The sequence below is a fragment of the Lagenorhynchus albirostris genome, chromosome 6 (genome assembly GCF_949774975.1).
Source record: "Lagenorhynchus albirostris chromosome 6, mLagAlb1.1, whole genome shotgun sequence".
Classification (NCBI taxonomy): domain Eukaryota; kingdom Metazoa; phylum Chordata; class Mammalia; order Artiodactyla; family Delphinidae; genus Lagenorhynchus; species Lagenorhynchus albirostris.
Genome location: NC_083100.1, coordinates 121,726,393 through 121,734,670, shown reverse-complemented (window position 1 = coordinate 121,734,670; position 8,278 = coordinate 121,726,393).

Genomic DNA, 8,278 nt, shown 5'->3' with positions numbered 1-8,278 from the left:
CTTACGTACAATGCAGTATCACTCAACAATGACATCTATGTCATCAGGCCATAGCAGCATAACGAGTGGATTCAGGTATGATGATTCTAACTGAAATAAGTCACACAGAAAAAGAAACATCATAAGATATCACTAATACACGGAATGTAAACTTGGCTACACAGCAACTGGATTACAAAACAGAACAGGGTCTCAAATTTAGAAAACCAACTTATGCTTGCTTAAGGGGAAAGGTGAGTTGGGGTGCTGCATAAAACCAGAGATTGAAATGAGCACAGATAAAGTTCCTTAAGCCAAATATGGAATAGACAAGAGCTACTCCTTGCTCAACGAAATGGACTCAACACCCCATATAAAACACCTAAGAAGGTACCTGACTAGTAAGTATCTTAAAATCTCTGGATTCGTATGTCTCCGAAAGAGAATCAAGCGTGTGTACAGGGGAGTAAACGAAGCAGTTATAGGATTGGAGAGGTTCGGTGAGCAAATGAAGACCCTTTGAAGTCATATTGCATGGTACCCATTCCACGGGTCTCAACTCTCCAGGTTTAAGGGATTCTTCCTTCAGCTAAAACATGCATGTGGAACCCAGAGTATGATCAACCATGTGATCGGGAGACGTGTCCAAATATGTCTCAGTTCTCTTCCCCTGGTACTCGGGTGCAACATTCCAGACGCTTTACTAACACTCTCCCGACTTGGAGAGTCAGTGCCTTTAAACTCCTGTTTGGCCCAGTTTGCAATTTCTGCGGAAGATGAACAGGAATAGGGAGAACCAATGAGAGACTAGCTGGAGGTGTCTGGACGGGCAAATTTCACTCTCATTTCCCACCAGGAAGAGGAATTAACCAAAGGCTCAGCGTGCCGTGCCGGAACCAGATTAGGGCCTGAAGCAATCCTGCGGTATTGCGGCCAGCTCACAAGAAAGCGAGTTGAAGAAAGGAGCTCAGGGGCACTGTAATTCACAAACCTGCAGAGTTATAAATGACAGCTATCGTCCAAAAATGTACTGAAGTAAGGCTGCCAAGAGGACTTGAAAGCGGGGCAGAATTGCAGGAAACCGATTTCAGGAGGTAGACTGGAATTGCATTTAAAGCATAGGAAAAGAGGCAGAACGTCCACAATGATGCACTTGGCCAAAAAGTGCGTATGCGTTTTTTCCTGAATATATTCAGGAAAAAACGCATACGCCCTTTTTGGCCAACCAAGCAAGCTTGCAAAGGAAATCTGCACTACAATGAAGTCTCACTTCCCCCCAGTCAAAAGGGCCATCTGAAAAAAGTGTAAAATCCAGAAAGGCAGAACAGGCCATGGAGAACTGGGAGCCTTGTTATGCTGATGGGCGGGTTGTAAGTTGCCAACAGCCACTTGGGAGAAGTGTATGGTGTTTCCTGAAACATCTACAAAACAAAGCAACAGGGCCTAGGGCACTTCCACTTATGGTCCTATAGCTTAGGGAAATTAAAATCAAAAAGACACAGCCACCCCAAAGTTTGGGACAGCTCAGTTTACAAGAACCTCATTTACGGTACAAGTTCAATATCGCAGAAAGTGAAAAATGGATAAAGAAGTTGTGGTACTTACGTACAATGCAATATCACTCAGCAATAAAATCTATGTCATCAGTCCCGTAGCAGCATAATGAGTGGATTCAGGTATGATGATTCTAACTGAAATAAGTCACACAGAAAAAGAAACATCATAAGATATCACTAATACACGGAATGTAAACTTGGCTACACAGGAACTGGATTACAAAACAGAACAGGGTCTCAAATTTAGAAAACCAACTTATGCTTGCTTAAGGGGAAAGGTGAGTTGGGGTGCTGCATAAAACCAGAGATTGAAATGAGCACAGATAAAGTTCCTTAAGCCAAATATGTAATAGACAAGAGCTCCTCCTTCCTCAACGAAATGGGCTCAACACCCCATATTAAACGCCTAAGAATGTACCAGACTAGTAAGTATCTGAAAACCTATGGATTGCTATGTCTGCGAAAGAGAATAAAGCGTGTGTACAGGGGCATAAACGCAGCAGTGATAGGATTGGAGAAGTTCGGTGAGCAAATGAAGACCCTTTGAAGTCATATTGCATGGCACCCATTCCAAGGGTCTCAACTCTCCAGGTTTAAGGGATTCCTCTTTCAGCTAAAACATGCATGTGGAACCCAGAGTATGATCAACCGTGTGATCGGGAGACGTGTTCAAATATGTCTCAGTTCTCGTCCCCTGGTTCTCGGGTGCAACATTCCAGACGCTTTACTAACACTCTCCCGACTTGGAGAGTCAGTGCCTTTAACCTCTGTTTGGCCCAGTTTGCAATTTCTGCGGAAGATGAACAGGAATAGGGAGAACCAATGAGAGACTAGCTGGAGGTGTCAGGACAGGCAAATTTAACTCTCATTTCCCACCAGGAATAGGAATTAGCCAAAGGCTCAGCATGCCGTGCCGGAACCAGATTAGGGCCTGAAGCAATCCTGCGGTGTTGCGGCCAGCTCACAAGAAAGCGAGTTGAAGAAAGGAGCTCAGGGACACTGTAATTCACAAAACTGCAGAGTTATAAATGACAGCTATCGTCCAAAAATATACTGAAGTAAGGATGCCAAGAGGACTTGAAAGCGGGGCAGAATTGCAGGAAACCGATTTCAGGAGGTAGACTGGAATTGCATTTAAAGCATAGGAAAAGAGGCAGAACGTCCACAATGATGCACTTGGCCAAAAAGGGCGTATGCGTTTTTTCCTGAATATATTCAGGAAAAAACGCATACGCCCTTTTTGGCCAACCAAGCAAGCTTGCAAAGGAAATCTGCACTACAATGAAGTCTCACTTCCCCCCGGTCAAAAGGGCCATCTGAAAAAAGTGTAAAATCCAGAAAGGCAGGACAGGCCATGGAGAACTGGGAGCCTTGTTATGCTGATGGGCGGGATGTAAACTGCCAACAGCCACTCGGGAGAAGTGTATGGTGTTTCCTGAAACATCTACAAAACAAAGCAACAGAGCCTAGGGCACCTCCACTTATGGTCCTATAGCTTAGGGAAATTAAAATCAAAAAGACACAGCCACCCCAAAGTTTGGGACAGCTCTGTTTACAAGAACCTCGTTTACGGGACAAGTTCAATATCGCAGAAAGCGAAAAATGGACAAAGAAATTGTGGTACTTACGTACAATGCAATATCACTCAGCAATGACATGTATGTCATGAGGCCCGTAGCAGCATAATGAGTGGATTCAGGTATGATGATTCTAACTGAAATAAGTCACACAGAAAAAGAAACATCATAAGATATCACTAATACACGGAATGTAAACTTGGCTACACAGGAACTGGATTACAAAACAGAACAGGGTCTCAAATTTAGAAAACCAACTTCTGCTTGCTTAAGGGGAAAGGTGAGTTGGGGTGCTGCATAAAACCAGAGATTGAAATGAGCACAGATAAAGTTCCTTAAGCCAAATATGTAATAGACAAGAGCTCCTCCTTGCTCAATGAAATGGACTCAACACCCCATATTAAACGCCTAAGAAGGTACCTGACTAGTAAGTATCTTAAAACCTATGGATTGCTATGTCTCCGAAAGAGAATCAAGCGTGTGTACAGGGGCGTAAACGTAGCAGTGATAGGATTGGAGAGGTTCGGTGAGCAAATGAAGACCCTTTGAAATCATATTGCATGGTACCCATTCCACGGGTCTCAACTCTCCAGGTTTAAGGGATTCTTCCTTCAGCTAAAACATGCATGTGGAACCCAGAGTATGATCAACCATGTGATCGGGACACGTGTTCCCATATGTCTCAGTTTTCGACCCCTGGTACTCGGGTGCAACATTCCAGACGCTTTACTAACACTCTCCCGACTTGGAGAGTCAGTGCCTTTAACCTCCTGTTTGGCCCAGTTTGCAATTTCTGCGGAAGATGAACAGGAATAGGGAGAACCAATGAGAGACTAGCTGGAGGTGTCTGGACGGGCAAATTTCACTCTCATTTCCCACCAGGAAGAGGAATTAACCAAAGGCTCAGCGTGCCGTGCCGGAACCAGATTAGGGCCTGAAGCAATCCTGCGGTGTTGCGGCCAGCTCACAAGAAAGCGAGTTGAAGAAAGGAGCTCAGGGGCACTGTAATTCACAAACCTGCAGAGTTATAAATGACAGCTATCGTCCAAGAATATACTGAAGTTAGGCTGCCAAGAGGACTTGAAAGCGGGGCAGAATTGCAGGAAACCGATTTCAGGAGGTAGACTGGAATTGCATTTAAAGCATAGGAAAAGAGGCAGAACGTCCACAATGATGCACTTGGGCAAAAAGGGCGTATGCGTTTTATCCTGAATATATTCAGGAAAAAACGCATACGCCCTTTTTGGCCAACCAAGCAAGCTTGAAAAGGAAATCTGCTAAGAATGAAGTCTCACTTCCCCCTGGTCAAAAGGGCCATCTGAAAAAAGTGTAAAATCCAGAAAGGCAGGACAGGCCATGGAGAACTGGGAGCCTTGTTGTGCTGATGGGCGGGATGTAAATTGCCAACAGCCACTCCGCAGAAGTGTATGGTGTTTCCTGAAACATCTAAAAAACAAAGCAACAGAGCCTAGGGCACTTCCACTTATGGTCCTATAGCTTAGGGAAATTAAAATCAAAAAGACACAGCCACCCCAAAGTTTGGGACGGCTCTGTTTACAAGAACCTCGTTTACCGTACAAGTTCAATATCACAGAAAGTGAAAAATGGATAAAGAAGTTGTGGTACTTACGTACAATGCAATATCACTCAGCAATGATATCTATGTCATCAGGCCTGTAGAAGCATAATGAGTGGATTCAGGTATGATGATTCTAACTGAAATAAGTCACACAGAAAAAGAAACATCATAAGATATCACTAATACACGGAATGTAAACTTGGCTACACAGGAACTGGATTACAAAACAGAACAGGGTCTCAAATTTAGAAAACCAACTTATGCTTGCTTAAGGGGAAAGGTGAGTTGGGGTGCTGCATAAAACCAGAGATTGAAATGAGCACAGATAAAGTTCCTTAAGCCAAATATGGAATAGACAAGAGCTACTCCTTGCTCAACGAAATGGACTCAACACCCCATATTAAACGCCTAAGAATGTACCTGACTAGTAAGTATCTTAAAACCTATGGATTGCTATGTCTCTGAAAGAGAAACAATCGTGTGTACAGGGGCGTAAACGCAGCAGTGATAGGATTGGAGAGGTTCAGTGAGCAAATGAAGACCCTTTGAAGTCATATTGCATGGTACCCATTCCAAGGATCTCAACTCTCCAGATTTAAGGGATTCTTCCTTCAACTAAAACATGCATGTGGAACCCAGAGTATGATCAACCGTGTGATCGGGAGACGTGTTCAAATATGTCTCAGTTCTCATCCCCTGGTACTAGGGTGCAACATTCCAGACGCTTTACTAACACTCTCCCGACTTGGAGAGTCAGTGCCTTTAACCTCCTGTTTGGCCCAGTTTGCAATTTTGCGGAAGATGAACAGGAATAGGGAGAACCAATGAGAGACTAGCTGGAGGTGTCTGGACGGGCAAATTTCACTCTCATTTCCCACCAGGAAGAGGAATTAACCAAAGGCTCAGCGTGCCGTGCCGGAACCAGATTAGGGCCTGAAGCAATCCTGCGGTGTTGCGGCCAGCTCACAAGAAAGCGAGTTGAAGAAAGGAGCTCAGGGGCACTGTAATTCACAAACCTGCAGAGTTATAAATGACAGCTATCGTCCAAAAATATACTGAAGTAAAGCTGCCAAGAGGACTTGAAAGCGGGGCAGAATTGCAGGAAACCGATTTCAGGAGGTAGACTGGAATTGCATTTAAAGCATAGGAAAAGAGGCAGAACGTCCACAATGATGCACTTGGCCAAAAAGGGCATATGCGTTTTTTCCTGAATATATTCAGGAAAAAACGCATACGCCCTTTTTGGCCAACCAAGCAAGCTTGCAAAGGAAATCTGCACTACAATGAAGTCTCACTTCCCCCTGGTCAAAAGGGCCATCTGAAAATAGTGTAAAATCCAGAAAGGCAGGACAGGCCATGGAGAACTGGGAGCCTTGTTATGCAGATGGGCGGGATGTAAGTTGCCAACAGCCACTCGGGAGAAGTGTATGGTGTTTCCTAAAACATCTGAAAAACAAAGCAACAGAGCCTAGGGCACATCCACTTATGGTCCTATAGCATAGGGAAATTAAAATCAAAAAGACACAGCCACCCCAAAGTTTGGGACGGCTCAGTTTACAAGAACCTCGTTTACCATACAAGTTCAATATCACAGAAAGTGAAAAATGGATAAAGAAGTTGTGATACTTACGTATAATACAATATCACTCAGCAATGAAATCTATGTCATCAGGCCTGTAGCAGCATAATGAGTGGATTCAGGTATGATGATTCTAACTGAAATAAGTAACACAGAAAAAGAAACATCATAAGGTATCACTAATACACGGAATGTAAACTTGGCTACACAGGAACTGAATTACAAAACAGAACAGGGTCTCAAATTTAGAAAACCAACTTATGCTTGCTTAAGGGGAAAGGTGAGTTGGGGTGCTGCATAAAACCAGAGATTGAAATGTGCACATCTAATGTTCCTTAAGCCAAATATGGAATAGACAACAGCTCCTCCTTGCTCAACGAAATGGACTCAACACCCCATATTAAACGCCTAAGAATGTACCTGACTAGTAAGTATCTTAAAACCTATGGATTGCTATGTCTCCGAAAGAGAATCAAGCGTGTGTACAGGGGCGTAAACACAGCAGTGATAGGATTGGAGAGGTTCGGTGAGCAAATGAAGACCCTTTGAAGTCATATTGCATGGTACCCATTCCACGGGTCTCAACTCTCCAGGTTTAAGGGATTCTTCCTTCAGCTAAAACATGCATGTGGAACCCAGAGTATGATCAACCATGTGATCGGGACACGTGTTCCCATATGTCTCAGTTTTCGACCCCTGGTACTCGGGTGCAACATTCCAGACGCTTTACTAACACTCTCCCGACTTGGAGAGTCAGTGCCTTTAACCTCCTGTTTGGCCCAGTTTGCAATTTCTGCGGAAGATGAACAGGAATAGGGAGAACCAATGAGAGACTAGCTGGAGGTGTCTGGACGGGCAAATTTCACTCTCATTTCCCACCAGGAAGAGGAATTAACCAAAGGCTCAGCGTGCCGTGCCGGAACCAGATTAGGGCCTGAAGCAATCCTGCGGTGTTGCGGCCAGCTCACAAGAAAGCGAGTTGAAGAAAGGAGCTCAGGGGCACTGTAATTCACAAACCTGCAGAGTTATAAATGACAGCTATCGTCCAAGAATATACTGAAGTTAGGCTGCCAAGAGGACTTGAAAGCGGGGCAGAATTGCAGGAAACCGATTTCAGGAGGTAGACTGGAATTGCATTTAAAGCATAGGAAAAGAGGCAGAACGTCCACAATGATGCACTTGGGCAAAAAGGGCGTATGCGTTTTTTCCTGAATATATTCAGGAAAAAACGCATACGCCCTTTTTGGCCAACCAAGCAAGCTTGAAAAGGAAATCTGCTAAGAATGAAGTCTCACTTCCCCCTGGTCAAAAGGGCCATCTGAAAAAAGTGTAAAATCCAGAAAGGCAGGACAGGCCATGGAGAACTGGGAGCCTTGTTGTGCTGATGGGCGGGATGTAAATTGCCAACAGCCACTCCGCAGAAGTGTATGGTGTTTCCTGAAACATCTAAAAAACAAAGCAACAGAGCCTAGGGCACTTCCACTTATGGTCCTATAGCTTAGGGAAATTAAAATCAAAAAGACACAGCCACCCCAAAGTTTGGGACGGCTCTGTTTACAAGAACCTCGTTTACCGTACAAGTTCAATATCACAGAAAGTGAAAAATGGATAAAGAAGTTGTGGTACTTACGTACAATGCAATATCACTCAGCAATGATATCTATGTCATCAGGCCTGTAGAAGCATAATGAGTGGATTCAGGTATGATGATTCTAACTGAAATAAGTCACACAGAAAAAGAAACATCATAAGATATCACTAATACACGGAATGTAAACTTGGCTACACAGGAACTGGATTACAAAACAGAACAGGGTCTCAAATTTAGAAAACCAACTTATGCTTGCTTAAGGGGAAAGGTGAGTTGGGGTGCTGCATAAAACCAGAGATTGAAATGAGCACAGATAAAGTTCCTTAAGCCAAATATGGAATAGACAAGAGCTACTCCTTGCTCAACGAAATGGACTCAACACCCCATATTAAACGCCTAAGAATGTACCTGACTAGT